The sequence below is a fragment of the Phalacrocorax aristotelis genome, chromosome 2 (genome assembly GCF_949628215.1).
Source record: "Phalacrocorax aristotelis chromosome 2, bGulAri2.1, whole genome shotgun sequence".
Lineage (NCBI taxonomy): Eukaryota > Metazoa > Chordata > Aves > Suliformes > Phalacrocoracidae > Phalacrocorax > Phalacrocorax aristotelis.
The window spans coordinates 139,828,255-139,840,286 of record NC_134277.1 but is presented as its reverse complement, the minus strand read 5'-3'; positions in this window follow the sequence as shown (position 1 = coordinate 139,840,286).

The window sequence follows — 12,032 nt, the reverse complement described above, 5'->3', positions numbered from 1 at the left end:
CAATCTTTTTACCATTTTCCATTGTCATTGCTGGAGGAAAGTGAGTGAATGACAACACTGTTTTGTAAGTGATAAAATAAGTAGATATAATGAGTTGTTCAGATCCTCAAAAATGAACCTGAAAGTTGTGGGTTTTTTCTTTCTTGATGCTTTGGCTCAGTGTTAAGAGGGGCTTGAAACAGGGACTAATCACTTTCCCTGCACAGGTACATTCTTAAATGTTTCTATCCAGATTTTTTACAATCATTATAAAACTCAGCAGTATCCATTTTAAATATTTCTCAGATCTTTCCTGTCTTAATAATTATACTGCAGGGACCAGCGCTTGCTACTACCAGTCTGTTGTATATGAGTGTGAGGCTGCTCCGAATGAAAGCAGAAATGTGTTGGATTATCAGAAACCCAGAGGAAAACAGCTGTGAGACCAGCCTTCTAACACTGATCCATGAATGTCAAGGAACATACAAAATGTTAAAAGCATGCTTTAGTCCTTGGAGCAGTGGGCTTTCAAACATCAGAATTAGTTTCAGTCATCTCAGTGTAAGAAAACTACTGATGCTCATAATTCTTAACTAGTTCCAGGAAGAGAAAGAGTAGAGAGAGATGCAAAACAGAGTACATGTACCCACACTTCATATCACACAAATATAGAAATCCAGGCAGTCATATTGTGACCCATGTTGCTTATCCATGTATCTCTTCACCTTTCTATTTTTCCCCAAGACATTTTTTTCTTAGAGGGAAAAAACTGCGTACTTCTTTTTCTGTAGTATTTAGTAGTGTCTGTGTAGAATTTGTGTAGTGGTTAGTACTCAACCTCATGATCAGCTTGAGACCTTTGGCAGCTGCTTAGGAAGCCAAAAACTTATAACAGATTTTAACTGAAAAGTGCTTACATGGGAGTTAAATGGATATGCAAAATTTACTGATCCAAAGTACAGGAGGGGATGAAACTGGATGGAAATTGACTTAATAGGTCAATACAAGTTGCATATACATTTTTTTCTTATAAGTTTCTATCATGGTCAATTGTACAAATATTGCAAATGGTCAATTGCAAGAGGCCAATTGTACAAAATTGGAGAACAGCTAAAACTGCAGCATACAAGAAAGTTAATAGAGGTAAATTAACACAGTATGAAATATTTTGAGATATATGGTCTTGGTTCCTAGAGTTGTGACTAAGACTGCTACTTAATAAAGGTTCAGTCTGACTTTTACTCTTTACATATGTCAATATTCTTGTATACTTGAACTTCTTGCACAGGGGAAATAATCAGAATATCAGTCCACTCCTCAATTAAGTAAATCCAGGAGGTCTTCTCTGGATCCCTCATGGCTCTAGGAATGGTTGCCTCAGACAGAATCTAGTCCTGTGTCTAGACAAGAATGCAAAATTATTTTGGCTGAGCTGATCAGCACGAGTGTGTTGTCTCTGAACATTGTACAAAAATGGGAAAAATAGTGGTTTCCTCATATAAAGGCAATGACAGTCGGGAGGGTAGAAATAATTTCTGTCCGTTTTATTATTTTGTGGCAATTTTGAGAGAAGTAATCTGGGATAATGCGAAACAAGAATTTTGTACATATTAAATTAATACGCCACAGATGATTTAAAAACAAACTTAGTTTCAGGGGAATTTGCAATGCATTTGTTAGGTTAAATAAGAGCAGAGCTATGAACAAAGAAGGAGATTCAGCAGCAGCCCTTTGGAGCCTGTGACAAAGGTGAAGAAGGAAGGCTTTGCTGGGAGGCTAAGGAGCATGGCCAAGGTCTGGCAGGTACAGATTCACATTGCTTCATTGAGTTGGAATAACAGCTTAAGCTCATTTTCTTGTCTCCAAAGAACACAGGGCACTAGCTACAGGGCAATAGGAAAATAGAGAGGCATCATCCTCTCTGGTTGAAATAATTCCACAAACTGAAATGGTGTCCTGGCACTCCTCAGGCAATGACCTACCATCCTTCTAATAACTAAACTCAACAAACAGCAAATGCTGTATCACTGATACTATTTCAGAATGATACATCTTCAGAATGACAAGAGTACTCTACCCCAGGCTACCTGGTTGTTCATGAGAAAGCAGTTTGCTCAGAGAACTGAGTCCACCCCTATGAGACAAAATATGGTCTTGAACCCAGGTTCTCCACATCTCACATGAGTGCTCACCTGTAACGTACACTGGAGGATCACTGTTAGGCTTTGTGCATGGCACCTAAGCTCATTTGTGAACCTCATCCCCCAGAAGCAGGGAAATGCGGAAGAATGTATTTAGACATTTATAATTTCCCTCTGACTCCAGTCCCTTCTATTTTTCTTTAAGCAGGGGTAACACAATAGATGGGAACAAGGTTATAGGTCATTTAAACTGTTGGAAACTGTTGCATTATTGGCCACAAAATTCTTCTATTCCTGTTCCGTGAATGGGAGTAGATACTGCATTATACTTCCCTGCCACAAGTGCAGTGTTTGTTCTGTCTTAATTCCTGATATATTATTAGCATTTTGAATATATACTTCTTAAATATATCTCATATATATTTCTGAATTTCCTTTGGCAGACCTGATTTCTTTCAGGCTACTTTTAAGTTATTAGGACTCATTCAGAGTCTGATATTACTAAAAAAAGAATTGTTACTTACCTTTTTACAGTCTTACTGGCATTTCAGCCTGGGCATTGCACTATCGTACTATTCTCCCCAGTTTTGACTGTATTCATCATATCTGTTTTATTTCTAGTCACTATATACACATCACCCTTTCCCTGTACAGGAAGCAATCCTGTATTACTTTCATAATCATGCTTCCTTCCTACTTTTTCCCACTAATATTTTCCTAGGAAATGTTGAGGCAATTGAACATGATCATTACACCAAGTCTGATACAGACTTCCTTCATCTGTAAAAACATTTCCTGATATCCTTTCTCATTCTCTTCTGAAGGTCTCTGGCAAGATCCAAGGACTAACTTTTTCCATATCTCATTCTTCAGTTTACTTCAAATAGCCCCTGTTGTGTCAGCCAAAATCCTAATGTCATTTATTTCTGTTTATTCAGTCTTCTCCCTATACGCAAATTACTCCCTCCCTCATTACCTTTGTTTTACCTCACCCATCTGCAAACTTTATACATTGGTAATTTTATCTCCCAGTTGATAGCTTGATTTAACCAAGTCTTTGTCATTCCAATGTAATCATAATTTTCCCTCAACATATGTTCCTAATACAACAACCTTGTTACATATGTTTCTAGCATTTGTAAAACACATTTATCCTGTTCTTTGTCCTTTCTGTTCACTTTTTAAAAAATGTGTAGTCAGAAAATGTTTCCACACTGACTTCATTTACAAACTCAGCACCTCTTTCTCTAACCATTACAGTCCTTATCTATTTTGTCTGTATGAACTCCGGCTGTTGAGCCGTAAAAGGAAATTAAGACTCTTTAAATTACTCTTTTCATCCCAATCAGAAAAGGTTTCTGCAAAGTAAATCTCTTTTGATCCTAGTAGGTTGTTAACCCTTCTCTTTAGGTAAGAGACCTTCTTCACTTCACAGAATATTTCAAACCTGTATATCAGTTGTTAGCCTACAAGATCAGTCTGTTGCTGCTTTGATTCAAATGTTACCCTGGAAATATATTTAAATGGTAGACCCACATGATTTGTTCTTTCCTTATCAAGCAGTCATCCATGCTGTCAATCCTCTCTGGTTTCTAATGTCTTCAGCCTGGTCTAAAATGGCCTGGCTGGAAATTAGAATATTTAATTATTTGTCTGGGTTGCATATATCACAGGTGTATTTTTTTTTTTTTTTTGGTCAATCAACTTCATTGCTCTCCCTTTCTGACAGAGCTAAAATGATATAGAAGGGTTTGGACACTTGCCAATCAAAGATCAATCTGATTTTGAAAACTGAAGAAAAAAACCCCTTATCTGTCTGGTAATGGCAGAGAGTGGCTGTCTAGCTATCCTGCATCTGCCCATGGAAAGTAAAAGTCTGGGCTTAGAGAACTGGAATAATTACAGGCTGTCCTCATTCTGGTTTGAACCAATCTGATCTTCACTCCAGCTGCTTCTACCTAAACACAGGGCAGCACCTTAGCTATCCAAATGGCTGATTAGATTATAGATTTACCACTTTTCCTAGTATAAGAAATGCAAGTGCACCTCCCTTTCAAAAGCAGACAAGTTTTCTACTTGAATAAGGCCTGAAGAAAAAGAGATTCTGCTGTAACTCATCAGATTTATAGCTTCACTTTTCCTCTCCTTTTTCACTTTTATTGTCTATGTTCTGTTGTCAGTTGTTCCCCTCCAGTTGCCTTATTTTACAACAACTACTGCTTCACACTTCTTTTGACATATTTACCTATAAACCATGTCTACATCTGCACACCAACCTTCTCCTGTCTAGCTAACCTGAGACATATTTCATTGCAGTTCTGGTAGCTGCATTAGCAGTTATGATCCTGCTAGCTGAACTTTGATGATGATAGACCTGGTGTAGAGGGGATGAAAAACTGGAATGTCTTTTCACTCTTCCTGTCAGTAAAACACCTGCTTCTAAGGCTTCCATTTGCAGGGGAGGGAAGGGAAAAAAAATCAAACATATTCTATTACAGTAAAACTGCAGAGTGCAGGGAGATTGATTTAGGCAGTATGTGTTTATCCAGATTGGAATATGCTTTGAAGTCTGAGGATCAGGGCCATATACTTCAAAGAGCTGTAAGGATTTATGGAATGGATTGTAAGTCTGAAAGTGCCATGTGAACCAGGCAGTGTGGACACAGACACAGGAATCTGGATGTGAGTGTTTGGCACATGAATGAATACATGAAACACAAATAACATTGGTCCTTGTCTATAGGAGATGGGCCTCTAATGACTAAAGATGGCTGTGCCATGTGGTGGAGAGCATGGGAAGGAGTGCATTGCTAGTTAGTTCAGGAGCCTTTGATAAATAAGGTGGACCTTGCTAACTCTTGTGTAATCTATTTGCTACTTGGACAACTGCCTCCTAAGGTGAGATTTACTTCCTCAGAACTAAGTGGAAACTAATTATTTGTGGGCTGAAATAAGAACAAGTCAAGATGGAGAGGAAGCTATGTCCAGATCAGCAGATCAATGAAGAAAAAGCCTGTCATGATGTAGAGAGAGGGAGAAATGTATCATAGCATAAGGGAGAAGGTAAGTCAGAACGCAAGTGAATAAATGTAGGAGAATGAACAAAACAAAAATATACAAAACTGTATTGTAGACATGGATAAAGGATACAGACATATAAGATCAGTAATAGAGTGAAAATACGATTACACCAAGAAAACAGTGTTTAAAAACATACATTTACCTATCTTATTAATTTAACTTGCAAAATAACATAGCATCAGTACCAAAAATTACTTTACAACTGCTAGCTTGTGCAGCACTAAAAGCATAATTATATCAATTGCTTATTTGCATGATTTTCATTTATCCAAGGGTTGAAATGTAAATTATCCATTATGTATCAATACAATTTTTGAATACTTAATAGATACTGCGGCTTACCCTTCAGAAAAGAACCTCCAGGATAATAGTCTGATGGATTTTATTTTACATCATCAAAGCAGAGGATTGGGGATAAGCTGATGTTTTTGAGGCTGTGTTTATTGTTAATATATCACATGACTAATGATTGTATGAGTGAAATGTTATATTTTCCTTTTAAACTTGATACAAGCTGGTTATAAGGAGCCACATGATCTCATCTCACTCAAAAGCTAAGTGATCTTGAATGTGGCATGATCACACGTTTGGTCAAAATATCCTGCCACCCTATTGAAATAAATGGTAACAGAGGAGCTTAGCACCTTCTATGAGAGTTGTGGGTTGTTAACAAGATCAAGTGAATATTGTCCAGGAGGTGAATCAGGAATGAGGTGTTGCAATGAACCAGGAAATATCAATGGCTGTCTTTCTCATTCTGTACACAGCTTTTCAGAATAAACTTGCATAAATCAAGATGGCGATATGAGGCAATAATTGACTTAAGGTCTGATTGTATGGCTACATATTACCGTCAGTTAGAACTGCGCAAGTTTGCCTTTGGGGAAAGGTTAGCCAGAATTGCCTTGACTTAATGATAACTCTCACACTCACTTTGGAATATTCAAATGTTCTGCAAACACCAGTATAAGCATTTAGAACAAATACAGCTTTTCTTCAAAGTTTAGTTAATATTCCATATAGGCTGCTTGCCATGATGACTAATGTACTGCAACCTTGCTGTTCTGCATTAAACATCATGAAAATGTACATCTGCACTGGATTTTTTTCTTTCCTTTGTTTCTAAAAATGCTGAGTTCTGCTAAAAAAATTGGATGGAAATCAAATATGAGAAGCTTAGCCAACTTTAGTGAAATGATATCAGAGTTATATTATCCCTTAATGAAACAAGTATAGAGAGATGATTGATTTATAGAGCAATTTTTTGCACCATTACCTAGCTTGATTGTGTACAAATAGTTTTCTGTATTCACAACCATCATGTCTCTGCAATTCTTTTAGTATGTACATTTCAAAAGCTGATGTCTTTTTATACAGTACTGAAAGATCTGAAGGTTTTCAGCTGAACAGGGTTGATGTCATGTGAAGCTGTTTATTGAACTTTTATACATTTTAACACTTTTCTCTAAGGATGACAGACAAATAGATTCCTTTTTCCTGCTATGATTAATATCTCTTTGGAACAGAGGGAAACTTCAATGTCTAGTCTAAGTATGTTGTTGCATGGTTGTGGTATGATATCCACTCTTGCCCACAAAAGTGTTGTCTACTTTTAGATAGACTAAGTGTTCTGCCCAAGCATTTAGGTAATCTCTATCCATAAACACGGTAAATTGCAACTTCATTAAGTTATTGTTTTAAATGGCATTTCACCTGGCTTCTCCTGATTCTTCACCTCTGGTTTTAGACCTAGATCTTGTGAAGAAATATTGATTTTCACAGGGATTCACAGAAATACAGTGGCTTTTTTCCCTCAGGGAGCACTGTGGAATTATGACTGTGAGACCATCACTTAGACAAGCATCAGACGTTCAGTCTCATGCTCTACCTGCAAAACATGTATGTTTGGCTCACATCCCTGACTCTAGATTCATATCAGGACCGCTTGCTGATGTACTTTCTCTGCAGCCACCTCTGGCATGTTGGGTGAGGGTACACAAGGAAAGTCATGGACTTGCTCTTCACATAGAAGCAGCCTGTGCTCAGGAGCATCTAAGCAACAGCAGACTCTGTGACTCAAGCTCCTCTTTGTTCAATTACTCAGGTGACCAGCAAGCATTTTATTGACATGTGACTTAAGCATTAGTACAGAATACAAACCCTCAGGGGTCAGCACCTGGGAATTTAGGGATTAGCTACCTCCTTCTCCATAAACAAAACCTATGGATACTCAAAGGTTTTAATTCTGTTTTGGATTCATAGCAGATCCTGTTTTCTTGGGAGTATGATAACATCATGGAAAGAAGCTTTCTGAGGGGAAAAAATCCTGTGTGCTGCTATGCATGACTGAATATAAAATTTCTGCTCTCAAGAAATTATTTTCAAGTCATTTAATTATGACCCATCCTGTGATTTTGGTCGAGGCTTTCTAATGCAAGCAGATGTTTAAAATAATAGATTTTCATGTATTTTTCCATTTTCTGTTTTCCAAGCAATCTAATTTGGAAAAGGAACCCCCTACACTGGCTGATTTCCTCTCTGTGGGGGCCTAAGTGTAATTGATACTGTACTCCAGTAAAATGACAATCAGGATGTTTTCAGCCTCAGATCTTGTATATCTAAGTGAGAGAAGGAAATATTTAAATGAGAGGGATGGAGACTATGTTCACATAAATATTTAAATATAATAGGCCAAATTAATTTCTGGTATAATTACACGGATATTACATTGGTTACATCTATAATTCAGAAATTAATCTGATAAGTACTAGTCTCAGTTGAGCTAAAGCAGAAATGATCCAGTGTTAGAAAATGCCAAGGTAAACATGATCTGATTTGCATATTAGAGAACAGTGAAGTAGATGTTTCTGGTCTGAAACCTTAGACCAGTTTAGACACAGAGAACAGTGGCCAATAAACATAGCAGGGCTGGAACACTAGGTGTAAATGAGAGAGTAAACCAGCACATCTGCCTATCCAGGCACGTCACCTTCACAGTGTATTTCCCGTTAGCAGTTCCTTTGATATAAGTGATTCCATGAGGGGAGCTGGTCTTCCTGGTTCTGGATGCTTGGGGAGTGTCCTCCCAGTCTTTGCAATTTATGAAGCCAATTCAGAGCCTCACAGAAGCACAGCATTTGTGCTGTTTGTTGTTAAAAACTAAATACACAAAGCAACAACTCTGACACAACCACCAGCAACAGCTTCACAGGAAGCAATCTGAAGCCCTGTCTCCTCTCCACAGAGAGGAGCTGGAACACTTGTGTATTTTGTTCCACAAGGACAGAAATACCTGACTGTGTGTTCCACAAACCCTAGTGGCCAGGGCTTTTTCAATACCAGCTTAATGACCTATTTGGCACCTTTCAAAGAAAATAAATTTCTGCTGACACTTTTCCACTTAGTAAAAGCCAAGAAAAACATGGCAAGACCTGTAGAGGTGGAGGTCTCTCAGTGAACACACCTGGCAACAGGGACAACCAGGATGATTTCCTTAGAGCACTGTTTTGAAGAGTTTCCAGGGAGAGGGGTTTGCTATGAATGATTATCAGTAACCAAAACGGTTGCCAGCTGAAAACCATCCAGCCATTTCCAAGTATACCTTCCTACTGCCTTGAAGGCAGGCTTCTCAATTCCCCCAGAAAGAGTCCTCCTTGAGGTTGTTTTTGCCAAACAAATTTGCTTCTGTTGGACCAGACTTCTTTTTAATGTAGACCTAGTCAAAGGCACCAGGTCACGTTTCAGACTGGCGCTTGAGTCTCTGAGCAGTATTTGCTAGACCTTCACAAAATCAGCATCAATGCTGATGTATTCAGGGGAGTCTTTGGGGTTGAAGTGTTAATAGTGTGGTGTTATGAGCCTGGTGACTTATCAGAAAGTATTTTCCACACTTGAGTGAAACAAAGAAAGGTAGTGCCCAGAGGCAGAATGGTATCTGGGGACAAGGAGCCAGAGGAGGAGCTGAAAAACAGTGAAAGGTTGGAAACTAGTCTGGAAACCTTGGAAAGATAGTATGGTTTCCAAGTGCTCACATATCACCAAAACATCCTCTTCATAAAACTTAAATCCTTAGCAAGGTAGGAACATGTTGCAGCTTTAAGGACAAGAAGAGTGGAAACATCAGGCACTATAAATTGAGCCAGGCAGCTTTAGGAAATCTATGTAATAAAAATTACCATAATCAATCTTGGAAGAAATAAAAGTCTCACAATAGGATCTCTGCATCGGTAGTATCAGCTTCTAAATAAGCATATGACTTCTGGGATTTAATGAGCGGATGCACTGTATATTGTCTTAGAAACCAAGCAGATGCAGAACTCACTGATCTCAAAATAATAAGTGTTAATAAATGTGAGGAAGAGATTGTCAGTAGGAATTCTGAGGATATACGTTTAAAATATTTTATTCTTCAAAATGTAACAGCTCAAAGTTGCAATAACTGAGGGTGAGAAGAAAATGTCAAAAGTTCTAAGAGAAAAACAAGGTTGCTTATGCTTTTCAGTGGGTGTTGAAATGAGCATAGAATTTTGAAAGGACAATAATGGGCTCAGAGCCAGACATCAGGTATTAGTAAATAGGTTCGTAGTGCCTAATAAGAGTTTACTGAAGTACCAGTAAATGGCATCAAAATTACAAGACTTTAGATGCTCTAAATTTCTCTCATATACATATAGCTTTTAATTCCTGTTGGGTCTTCTGCTGTCTGCAGGGGTAGGGCAGATCAGACAACAGATAGTAAGTAAAGGTTTTGTTATGTCAGGCATGAAAATATGCTTTTGGCCTTCAGCTTTTTGCAAGCTTTAGTGTTCCAAAATTCCTCTCCTTCTGCTGAGAAACCAGCAATCAGCTTCTAAGATATTTGAGTTGAAATGGGACTCATGTGACATGACACTTCCGTGGCATGATAACATGATTCACTGATGTTCATGTCCACATCCTATTGTTTCTCAGAGTACTCTCTAAGAGCAAAGTCTTTGTTTCACCTCCTCTGTCCTAGTATTTTCTCTTGAATCTATCAAACATAATAATAATGCAGACTACTGCATTTATTATTGCATACATTTTAGCTACTTTTCTTTCAAATGTAGATATTGTTTCAAAGACATTAAGATACAAAACAACCTCTACTTTGACCAAATAAAAAGCTGTTAAAAAACCCCAACCCAAACTCTTACCTTACAACATTTTATTACAACTCTTGTTTTCTTTGTCATTGAATAATTATTAATGTAAATGCTATAATTAAGTCCAAAGTAAAAATCAGCCTCCCATCACCACAGTTCAAGCTGTTACACAAGTCACCTTGAGATGTTGCAGTCTGAGAAAGTACAACATGAACTGAAATCATTGGTGCTCTTATGGCCATGTCTCATAGCACCAAGAGACGAGCAATGGATGTCATCTCTCTGGACTTCTATAAGGCCTTTGACATGGTCCCCCCCAGCATCTTCTCTCTAAACTGAGGAGACATGGATTTGATGGGTGGACTGTTCTGTGGATAAGGAAATGGCTGGATGGTTGCATCCAGAGGGTAGTGGTCAACGGTTCGATGTCCAGATGGAGAACAGTGACAAGTGGTGTTCCTCAGAGGTCCATACGGGGACCAGTGCTGTTTAACATTTTCATCAATGACAGCGGGATCGTGTCTACCCCCGGCACATTTGCAGATGACACCAAGCTGAATGGTGCAGTTGACATGCCAGAAGGATGGGATGTCATCCAAAGACACCTGGACAAGCTGGAGAGGTGGGCCTGTGAGAACTTCATGAGGTTCAACAAGGTCAAGTGCAAGGTCCTGCACCTGGGTTGGGGCAACCCCCGGTATAAGCACAGCTGGGAGATGAAGAGATCGAGAGCAGCCCTGCAGAGAAGGGCTTGGGGGTACTGGTGGATAAAAAGCTGGACACGAGCCAACATGTGCACTTGCAGACCTGAAGGCCAACCGTATCCTGGGCTGCATCAAAAGAAGTGTGGCCAGCAGATCAAGGGAGGTCATTCTGGTGTTGAGAACCCACCTGGAGTGCTGCGTCCAGCTCTGGAACCCTCAGCACAGGAAGGACATGGAACTGTTGGAACAAGTCCAGAGGAGGCCCACAAAAATGATGCGAGGACTGGAGCGCCTCTACTATGAGGACAGGCTGAGAGAGTTGGGATTGTTCAGCCTGGAGAAGAGAAGGCTGCAGGGGGACCTTAATGCAGCCTTCCAGTACTTAAAGGGGGACTATACAAAAGATGGGGGCAATGTCTTTAGCAAAGCCTGTTGTGACAGGACAAGGGGTAATGGTTTTAAACTAAAGGATGGTAGATTTAGGCTGGATATAAGGAAGAAATTTTTTACAATGAGGGTGGTGAAACACTGCAACAGGTTGCCCAGAGAGGTTGTGGAGGACCCACCCCTGGAATAATTCAAGGTCAGGTTGGATGGGTCTCTGAGCAACCTGATCTAGTTGAAGATGTCCCTGCTCACTGCAGGGGGGTTGGACTAGATGACCTCTAAAGGTCCCTTCCAACTCAAACCATTCTATGATTCTATGACTCATCTACTACTCTGGAGATTATCTACCTAACAGGCTGTTTTTATGAGCTTATCACCTTTCAGTTGTCCTTAGTTTTTCTTCAAAAAGCCTGTGTTGTTCCATTTCAAAAGTTATATCTACATTTTACGATAATCATCACTTATCAACTTTTGTTCTCCTCTTTCAGATTGCCACACTTTTCAGTTCTAGAGTTTCATCTCTTCAAAACACATTCCAGTCCTTAGTTAAAATTGCTAGTGTTATAGAGATATGTACGAGATCGGTTTTATTTTGTTTTACCAGGCCTCTTTTTCAG